This window comes from Syngnathoides biaculeatus, chromosome 8, assembly GCF_019802595.1.
Source record: "Syngnathoides biaculeatus isolate LvHL_M chromosome 8, ASM1980259v1, whole genome shotgun sequence".
Lineage (NCBI taxonomy): Eukaryota > Metazoa > Chordata > Actinopteri > Syngnathiformes > Syngnathidae > Syngnathoides > Syngnathoides biaculeatus.
The window spans coordinates 4,224,249-4,235,415 of record NC_084647.1 but is presented as its reverse complement, the minus strand read 5'-3'; the positions used below and the strand labels follow the sequence as shown (position 1 = coordinate 4,235,415).

The window sequence follows — 11,167 nt, the reverse complement described above, 5'->3', positions numbered from 1 at the left end:
TCTTCTCTCTCTCTCCTCTCTCTCTCTCTCTCTCTCTCTCCATCCATTCTTCCCTCACTTGTGAACAAGACCCTAAGATACTTGAACTCCTCCGCTTGGGGAAGGATCTCATCCCTGACCTGGAGAGGGCACTCCACCCTTTTCCAAATGAGGACCATAGTCTCGGATTTGGAGGTGCTGATTCTGATCCCAGCTGCCTCACACTCTACTGTGAATCGCTCCAGTGAGAGCTGGAGATCACTGCTTGATGAAGCCAACAGAACCACATCTGCAAAGGGCACAGATGCAATGCTGAGGCCACCAAACCGGACACCCTTGACAACTCTGCTACACCTTGAAATTCAGTCCAATAAAAAGTTATGAACAAAATCGGTGACAAAGGGCAGCCTTGGCTGAGTCCAACTCTCACCGGAAACTCATTCAACTTATTGCCGGCAATGTGGACTAAACAGCTCGTATTACGGGGTTAGGGTAACCCATTACCCCATACTCCCGAAGAATCCCCTCCACAGGACTCCCCGAGGGACACTGTCAAATACCTTCTCCAAGTCAACAAAACGAGTGTAGACTGGTTGGGTGAACTCTCATGCACCCTCAAGGATCCTGACGAGGGTGTAGCGCTGGTCCACTGTTCCACGGCCAGGACGAAAACCACATTGCTTCTTGTGAAGCCGGGACTCGACTTCCTGACGGACCCTCCTCTCCAGTACCCCTGTGTAGACCATAGCGAGGAGTGTGATCCCTCTATAGTTGGAACTCACCCTTGTTAAAGGGGGACCACCACCCCAGTCTGCCAATCCAGAGGCACGATCCCCGATGTTCATATGATGCAGAGGTTTGTCAACCAGGACAGCCCCACAACATCCAGAGCCTTTAGGAACTCTGGGTGAATCTCATCCAACTCTGAGGACCTGCCCCCAAGGAGCTTTTTAACCACCTCGATTACCTCAACCACAGAGATGGAAGAGCCTGACTCGGGTTCGTGTGGTGGTGGAATTGAGGTCTTAGAAGTATTCTCCCTACCAACTCACAACATCCCGAGTTGAGGTCAGCAGCGCCCTGTCTCTCCTATATACAGTGTTGACACTGCACTGCTTCTCCTCCTGAGATGCTGGATGGTGGACCAGAATTTCCTCGAAGCCATCCTGAAGTCATTCTTCATAGCCTCACCGAACTCCTCCCACGCCTGGGTTTTTGCCTCAGGGATCCCCGAAGCTGCATTCCGCTTGGCCAGCTGGTACCTATCAGCTCCCTCAGGAGTCCCACAGGTCAGAAATGCCCACTAGGACTCTTCCAGATTGACAGTAACCCTCACTGTTGTTGTCCACCGTGTTCGTGGGTTGCCACCACAACAGGCACCGACCACCTTACGGCCATAGCTCCAGTCGGCCGCCTCAACAATGGAGGTGCGAAACATTGTCCACTTGGACTCAATGTCCCACACCTCCTCAGGGACGTGAGCAAAGTTTTTTTTTGGAGGTGGGAGTTGAAATTCCTTCTTGCAGGGGAACCTGACAGCCGTTCCCAGCAGACCCTCACAATATGTTTGGGCCTGCTACGTTGGACTGGCATCTTCCCCCACCATCAGAGCAAACTCCCCAACAAATGGTAATCAGTTGACAGCGCCGCCCCTCTCTTCACCAGTGTCCAAAACATGCTGTCGCAATCCAATGACACGACCCCAAAGTCTATCGTCGAACTGTGATCTAGGGTGTTGTGAACACTCTTATGCCTGAACATTGTTTAGACAATCCATGATGAGCACAGAAGTCCAGTATCAGAACACCACTCGAGTTCTGATCGGGGGGCCGTTCTTCCCAATCTCGCCCTTCCAGGTCTCTCTATCATTGGCCACGTGGGCATTGAAGTCCCCCAGCAGAGTGATGGAGTTGCCAGAGGGGGCGTTCTCAGCACTCCCTCTCAGGACTTAAAAAGGGTGGGTACTCTGCACTGCTGTTTGGTGCATAAGCACAAACAACAGTCAGGACCTGTCCCGCTAGCTGCAGGCGGAGGGAGGCTACCTTCTAATCCAACGGGGTAGACCCTAACGTACAGGCCCTGAGCCAGGCGGGCAATAAGTATACCCACACCTGCTTGGCATCTCTCCCTATGGACAACTCCAGAGTGGAACAGTCCAGCCACTCTCAAGAGGCGGGGTGCCAGAGCCCAAGCGTTTTTTAGAGGAGAGTCTGACTGTATCGAGTCGGAACTTCTTGACATCACACACCAACTGGGGCTCCTTCCCTGCCAAAGAGGTGGAATTCCATGTTCCTAAGAGCTAGTTTCTGTAGCCAGGGATCAAATCGCCAAGGTCTCACCGCCTTTGTCTACCACCCAGCTCACATTTGCACCTGATCCCCTATGGCCCCTCTCACAGGTGGTGAGCCCATGGGAAGGGGGACCCATGTTAACCTTTCAGGCTGTGCCCGGCCGAGCTCCATGGGTGCAAGCCCGGCCACCAGGCGCTCTCCTTTGAGCCCCACCTCCTGGCCTGGTTCCTGGATGACCTCTCGAGGAGGGACAGTAATTTATAGTTTCAATATAAACTCACGTTTAAAATGTCTACAGGGGTATGCCAAGAAGAAAAAAAAATCTATTTTCAGTACTGCTTCGCTTCATGATGAGATGTGCCAGAACCTATTCCAGCTCTCTTCCGGCAGAGGGCAGGGTACACCCCAAACTGGTCGCCAGCCAATCACTGCGGAAAAACAAGCATTTGTACTCTGATTTCAACCCTACGGGCACTTTCGTCTGCGATTAACCTACCATGCTGGTTTTGGTATGTAAGAGGAAATGGGCGTACCCAGAGAAAGCCCACACAGGCAGGGGGAGAACATGCAAATGCCACAGATGGGGCTGGTTTGAATCACACAAACTTCCATTTGTCAACCATGCCAGTGAAATGTATACTGCACAGCGCAAATTCCCTCCACAATAGAAAAAAGGCAGATGAAATGCTACAAATTTAAGCACTACAACAAAGATCATGAAGATTTTTTTTTTAATTGGGTTTTTATAATTACGGGTGTTTATTGGGACTATCAGCACAGTCTTGCTGAAACAAATTCTATAAATGCCTTTATACTACAGTGTGTGTGTGATATGGTATATGTTGTGCTGCAAAAAAATCCCAATCTAAATTTCGTTAAGTAACCTCCAATCTTAAATTTAAATTCCCGTTGATTTGTTGGACGTTTCCTCAATTATACTTCAACCAGTAACAAATACAATAATATGCAGAAACGGTGAATCAGTCATGGAAAAATTCAATCGATCGGAACAGTGCACGATCAGCATTGTCATTTTGGCAGTTTGCATTGACTTCATGCAAGTAAATATTGACCATTTCATTAGCCCCACCCCTTAATTGATTGCGGTCAAGTCTGCTGCTGCTGCAAAAAAAAAAATGAATGTTTGAATCTTATTCAGACTCCGTTGTTTCGTTTGCGCTTTGCTCTATTTGGGTTTTCTGTGAGGGATGTAAACAAAACATTCTGACCCGACGAGTGAAAAATCACGTTACGTCACTTCCGGGATTCTGGATCGAGTCAAAGACAGCTGGAATGTTGTCATCAAGGAACGCTAAAAGTGCTTGTTAAAGGTATGTCAAATGACAACTCTGAACTCTTAAGACTTTCTCTCAGAATTAGCCATTAGCCTTTTGTTATTGATGGTGTGTTGTTGCCATACGTCGTGGATGTCTGACTATAACCAGCTGCTACGGCCAACCTTGGTCAAAAGAATATTTCACCGTCAACTCCCCTTAAAACAAGATATATTCCGCAGTAATTGCCTAACAGTTAGTATGTCATCGTATTCTGGCAGTTGTAATTGTACGAGTTGTTCTAGTGTATCTGAGATAAGCTGCTTCAAAAGCGGGCTTCATTCTAATAGCTGTCAATTCACCATTGTCCGCGCCATATTGACTCAATTATACTATTTAAAGGAGTCTTGTTCAGTTATTATAAATTGAAAAGAGTGAATATTACTTCGGCTGTAACAGAATTCTAGAATCTCTCTCTATATCCCTGAAATCCCAACTTTTATTTCGGTTTTCCTCCCTTTTTTCCGGCATACCTTCTCGCCCAACCGAGGAGGCATTCCTTGTCCATCCCCAAAAGATATAAAATTACAATACTGTCCAGTATCGGCTTTATGGTTGCGTTGTTTTGAATTGATAATGGAAGAAAATACTTTGGTCCGAAGGGATGTAAGAATTTACTTTTATTCAGCATATATAAAGCCCTGCAAAAAATGCCAGTCTTTTTTTTTTAGTTTTGTACAGCACTTATGTTTCCTTAGATCCTTCAAAGATGAGTACAAATCAATCCCAGTATGTAGGGTGTTGTAGTCCACCTCCACTTACTACTAAACCTCAGGATGGGCAACATTAATTACACTAAATATTGTATGTATTTAATATAGGATTTACAATATCAGCTAACTAATTATATTGGATAAATGTGTAAAAATCACTGCTTCTTTTAAACATCCAACTTCTGGATTTAATGTCCAGTAATTATATCATTAGTTGAGGGCACCAGCAGAAAAAAAAAAAAATTGCAAAACTGGGCAGGAATGAACCCAAAAGATTGCAGAGAATATCAATTGCACAGTGATGATTATTTGGTCACCCTTTTTTTTTTTTTTTTTTTTTTTTTGAGCCGTCCAGTTTGAATGCTGAGGAATTTACTACAAGAAACTGTATCCATAGGAAGAATGATCATTTACATGGTTGATTTCTTTGACAGGAGCAGAAAACAACTGAGCAGTGGAAGCGGTTAAATCAAAAGAAACATTTCTTGAGGTGAGAGCCAACTGGCATAATTTATGAACTGCAAGCTTAATCTGTCAAAGGTTTTGGTAATTGTCAGTAATGACTGAGATAAGTGGTTCTCAACTGGTGGGTCGGGACACAAAAGTAGCTTGCAAGCCAATTATGGGTGCATGGCAAATATGTAGTAAAACACGTGAATTTCAGTTTGGATGAACCTGTGTGGGATGTAACTGGCACATCAAGTCTTCTGATAACAGCAGGAGAGGGCGGTGCTCCAGTCAACCGCCTTCTGGCTTTAACATCCAGTTGGGTGACAGATTTGATCCTGATCAAGATGATTTCCTCCCCTTAATGGTGGAATCCCAACCACCCTTCTCACTTCACGTGGATCTATGGGCCCCCTTCCTCTTCTGGCTCCTGGAAATTATGCTGCTTGCTCCTCAATGTATTCTCAAACCTCCTCCACCCTAGTGGAAGATGAAGCCATGGAACCTGGTGCTGGGACCGCTCACCCAACTTAGCTCACTTCATTGATAATTTACATTTATTTTGGAGTTGTTTTTCAAGACTGATGGTATTCACCCAAACAAGCTGAGCTGTCACATACTACCAAATAATTTACTGTATAACATGATATGCAGTCATGAATGACTTTTCAAAGACATACAGAATAATATTCATCTCGACTTCTCTTTATCCGTCATTGTCCTCTTCTTCTGTAGTCCCATATCCGCTGCCAAGTAAGAATCCCCACTTCAGGCTTCACGTATCACAGAAAGAAGCTCCATTCAGACATTTCAAACTATTGTGACAAACAGGATGCTGTGCCCATATAATGGATTAAACAATGCAAATACAGAGAGCTGAGGATCATTTGTTGTGACAATAAGACTTTAAAGGTTTTTTCAAAGGTATATTGAATCTTTCAATTTACACAATTTGTGTCTGAACCAACATATCAACATGGGCATACTTTATATTTGCTTCTCGGTAACGACCTGTCTCAGCTATTGATAGTTGTCTGTTACTGCATTGTAAATGTAGTATGGATGCACTGTGTTGCTTGGAGGCATCGTGCGACATGTTCTTCTACCTTCCCTGACCATGCTTTAAGTTACTCATTGACACCCCAATTGGCATTTACTGTAAAATTAAACCCACAACAGCATTACATTGAATATTTGAAAACAAGAGATTGTTTTAGAAATCGCTAGTTTATGCTATTAACCGATGGTAAGTCCTATTGACTGTCATGGTTGTGGTCTGCCTCGTGTGCAACTGCTCCGGGGAGCAGTCTCCCCACCTGTCTCTCATCTACCTTGTTTACTCTGTATATTGGCTCGTGTGTCACTCTGTCCTTTGCCAGCTCGTTGCACCTCGTCATTGCATTCCTGAATTTCCTTATCACGTAAATGGCTTCTCATAAGATAGATTCTGCCTTGTTTTTGACCTTGCGTTTTTGCCTCACGATTTTTCTACTGTTGCCGTTGTGGACTGCCTGGCTGTTTTCTCTGACCTCAGATTGATTTAAATCCTCTTCTCAAGCTGCACCTTGTCTCCAGAGTCATGGATTGTGGGTTCCATTATGTGTTCTATTCATGACGAAACAAACTGGCCATAACATGGACCCTCCAGACTTGGACCCTTTGCACAAAGCCCTTCAGTCTCAGGGACAACGCATCTCACAGCCAGGTGAACAGCTTGCTTCCCTCAACTTTCATCTGAAGGAGCTCTCCGAGCAGCAAGACACCATGATGAGGCCAGTGGCCTCGCAGTTCAATGTCCTTTTAAACTTGTCTGCTCACTGCTCCCTCGGGGAGATTTTCGGGACACTCAGAAAATTCATTACGCAGTGCGAACTCCACGTGGTGCGTCAGGCAGCCGCTTTCTCCAAAGAGTGGGCCAAGATCGCATTGGTCATTTCCAACCTGACTGGACGCGCAGGTGTGAGCTAACAGCTAACAACATCAAAATCCGCATACTACCAGCTGACAGTCAGTGGAAAAACAGGGCATTACTAGATGTATGTTTTCAAAGGCTATCCCTCGCCGTCAAGGATCAACTGGTTCCACTAGATGTACCGACTGACCTGGAAATGCTCATCACTCTCCCCCAAAAATAATGAGCCCTCCCCATAACGTCTTTTGGGGAGGTTGCAACCTTTACCTATCCCACAATGTTCATGGTCACATATTTCATTGCCTTTTGTAACTGGATTACTGGCTTCGCCACAGTTTTTACTGTTGACCGGTTCTCAAATGGTTCATCACCATACCGAAAAGTTCCTCCACCACACAGACCATGGTTTATGCTATTAACCAATGGTAAATCCTATTGACTGTCATGGTTGTGGTCATTCATGCCTTATGATGAACATGTTCAGATTACATGGTTTTCCCAGTAACATAATGTCCAAACGGGGCCCCCGATTTCTTACGTTCATGGAAGGAATTGTGTTCCTTAATAGGGGCTACTGTTGGTCTGTTTTTGGGTTTTCATCCGGAAACCAATGGGTAGACCGAGAGGTTAAAGACCTGGAGACTAGGCTCCGATGTCTCACCTCACAAGCTCCATAATCCTGGAATCAGAAGCTGGTTTGCGTAGAGTTCTCTCACTTCTCTCCCCTCTGCATCCACGGGTATGTCTCTGTTTCACATCGTGCATGGTTACCAACCATCTCTATTTCCCATAGTCCCAGTCCCTTCTTCATTGGGCGCATGAGGTCCTGGGAGCAAGCCTGGTGAATGGCACTCGACCAGGGGGGGGGGTCCTATAAGACTGTGGGTGACCATAAAAGGTCACCAACGCAATCTCCCCTTCTAGGCCTCCTCCTCTTACCCAGTCATGGATGGGGGTCCTGTCTTCTCTGTGAGGCAGCTGTTGTCCGCGCGCTGTAAGGGGAGGGGTTTGCCCTGCTCCGAAGGAGCGTTTGTGGATTCTGTCACAGTTTGTCGTCCCCATGCTCACTACGGATTTCCATGTTGGGCAACCTAAGGCTCTGGGGGCATCTGGTGCTAGTCATTTGGGGGTGGAAAGAAACTGTCATGGGAGTGATCATTCCCTTGCGTCGTGCACACCTGCTCCTGGGTGGGAGCACCCTCCCCACGTGTGCCTTGTCTACTTTGATTACTCCATGTATTGCCTTGTGTCTCAAGAAATCACAGCTCTAGAGATCTGGAAGGGGAAATGGGCCAAAATACCAGTAACAGTATGTGAAAACTTTGTGCAGACTTGCAGAAAATGTTTGTGCGCTATCACCAACAAAGGATATTTAAAGGTCTAGCAACACTTAAAGCATGATTTTTAGTATGTTTTTAAGAAAGGGGGGGAAAAAAAAGGCAACGTAAATGGACCCATCCATTTTTTCACCACATGTCATGATGTTGTCATATCTGGATTTTTGTATCTCGCCATGAAAATTCTCTTGAGGCGTTTGTGTTGGAGAAGAACCAGGAAGTGATGTTTTTATAGTAGCAGGGTTGAGTGTTTATATTGGTTTATACCTTTTGTACTGGTGAAAAATTATTTTTTTTTCATCGTGTTAGCCAAAATTCCGGTTCATCGTATTGCTGGATTTTGCCAAACACTCGGGAGGATGGATTCATTACACTTTTCCAAAACACCCAGTTCGTCGGGAAAAATGGATTGCACAGGTGCAAAGGACGAGAGCTTTGTGGGTTCTAAATGACAGGTAGGTGTGTATAGAGATATATTAAAAAAATAGTTGTGGGGGACTAATTTGTCTCGCAGTTTATAGCATATGTTACGTGTGAATTTAGAATAAATCCCTTTGGTCAAACAGGAAACATATAACAAAGCACTCGTATTGCGTTTAAGACAATTTAATCACACACACAATACAATACAACACAAAACAATAAAATGTAGGTACAAAAACAGTTTAATAGCGTGTAACACAAGCTAACTTGATGCATAGTCACCAAACTCGAACAACTTCTCCAAAAGCAGCAATCATAAAAAGCTCTGTCCTTGCAACAAAAGATCCGCATCATAATAACTTAAAGTACATAAGTCACTGGTGCTAAATGTGTCTATGTGCGCCAGCCGCGGTGTTGTCGCTCGCCAGTGGCCGTGGCGTTGTCCCCAACGTGGAGGTGGATCGGGCGGGGAGGTGGTTTGCCCCACTGACCAAAAAAAAAAACACTGGATAGTGCATATATATGTAGCGGTGTGTCGATTGGTTGAAGCCATTTGGCCACCATCTTGGTTCTGCAAAAACGTGTGGAGAACATGATTTAGCAGGGTTTTTTTTTTTTTTTTTTTTTTTTCCCAAAGTTTGGCATGCGGAATTAAAACTGGTCACGTGATCTTGACATTTTTTCAGTTATGGAAACATGAAGGATTTTTAATTTGACTTGGTAAGCCAAAAAAGGCTAAGTGCAACGCAAAGACATAACACCGTGACTACCAAAGCAAACATGGTGAAAGCATCCATCCATCCATTATCTACCGCTTTTCCAAGTCGGGTTGTGGGGTAAGTAGCTTCAGCTGGGACATGTAAAACACATTGAGTTATCTTATGTATGAAATGTGTTATACAAATACATTTGCTTTGCTTTACTTTGCTTTACCAAGAAAACTTGCACATTACCGAGGGCCCGATTTCCGTGACATCTCAACTTTTCCCAAAATACACTGTGAACCACTGTGTGAAATAAAAGCATTCCATCCAAGAGTGCGAACCAAATTTCTGACAGATATGCATTGATATAAATCCAGGGAGGCGCCAGGAACTGAATAAGGTTGACCAAGTTTATGGGAACCCCCCCCCACCCCATTTGTATAGCCACACTATTTCAGAACTTCAAAGCAGGAAGAAAGTTTGCAGCAAAACTCCAGATGTTAATCCTGTGTGTCAGTATTTACATATGTGAGTGTCAGGGGGCTGGCTATCCTTTGCCTCTGGCAAACGACCTTTGTGAGGCAGCATAAGACAACAACAGTAGAAATGGATCCTGCTCCTACTGTTCTCATATGACTGAAATACTGTTAAGATGGACATTAAACACGAGGCATTCAATCATTCACTGAGACAAAGAAAAGGTCTAAATGTGGTTCGAGCCAAAACTATCCCCAAGTTACTGGCAGACAACCTTTTTTGAGCCACAATTCAGATTTCATGGAAATTATCGGTTTCAGTAGCCTGTTGGTACTGCCGCCAGAAAAACGTGGAACTGAAAATACATCCCTGCATAACTCGACATATAAGATGACATATACCGTAAGTCAACATTATAAGTAAGGTCCCAGTCTTCAATAATACTGAAAAGGTTAGTTAAGTCTACATTTCTCTAAGTTGGCACAAAAGTTGTGGTCCTAAACAGTGTCAAGTTATGCAGAGTTGACTGTACAGTAAAGAAAAGTATTTGAACACACTGCTGTATTGCAAGTTGTCCCACTTAGAAATCATGGAGGGGTCTGAAATTTTCATTGTAGGTACATGTCCACTGTGTGTGTGTGTGTGTGTGTGTGTGTGTGTGTGTGTGTGTGTGTGTTGTGTGTGTGTGTGTGTGTGTGTCAAATGGTCACTAACGAACTTAAGACGGGCCTTGACATGTGCTGGTTTAAGCAGGGGAACCTTCCGTGCCATGCATGATTTCAAACCATGATTCAGGATAATACAGTGCCCTTAGCCTTAAAATAAAATAAATTAAGTGTTGAGTTTTCAGAAAAATACTGTCACACTGAAGATTTTAGGAAAATGTAACCTTCAACTCAAATGAATTTTAAGAAAATAAAAAAATCCCTGACTAAAAAATAATTTTTCATGAAATCACCTGTTCCACAATTATTGGCACCCTTAACAATTTCCAGGAAATAAATATAATTGAAACATTTCTGTCATTTCTACAGTAGTTTACGTTTACCAGCGTATGGAGGAACATTTAATTAGTAATTCATCACTTCCTGTTTCCCTGGGGTATTAATATGACATGACAGGCCATTTCTCTTATCCACTCTTAAACATAGGAAAGACAAAGGGACACTGCATACAAGTGAGGCAGATGTGTGTCGACCTTCCCAGGTCACCCAGAGGCTCCAAGAAGATTGCCACTCAACTGCAGCTGCCCATATTCACTGTGAGAAGAATAATTAAGATGTTCAAAACAACTGGAACAGTGGTAAACAAGCCTGGACCCATGTTTATTTTGCTACCACGCACAGTGAGGAGGATGGTCAGAGAAATCAAAAGATCTCCAAATCTCACTGTTACAGAATTACAACAAATGGTAGCATCCTGAGGTCACAAAGTCTCCAAATCAACCATCAGGTGCTGTCTACATGCCAACAAGCTGTTTGGGAGGCATGCACGGAGAAAACCGTTCCTCACTCAAATCATAAACGCAAACGTTTGGAGTTCGCCAAGCG

At 44.3% G+C, this 11,167-nt stretch overlaps 1 protein-coding gene across 6 annotated transcripts in view; it reads left to right on the top strand.

The window, feature by feature from the left end:
• Positions 1–3,464: 3,464 nt before the first annotated feature.
• LOC133505047 (tubulin-specific chaperone cofactor E-like protein) overlaps positions 3,465–11,167 on the top strand; it is a 42,989-nt gene continuing 35,286 nt past the window's right edge. For all 6 annotated transcript variants that reach the window (XR_009796139.1, XR_009796138.1, XR_009796137.1 and 3 more), the window contains exons 1-2: positions 3,465–3,601; positions 4,752–4,807. The gene's annotated coding sequence lies outside the window, so the exon portion shown is untranslated. The remainder of the gene's footprint in view (positions 3,602–4,751; positions 4,808–11,167) is intronic.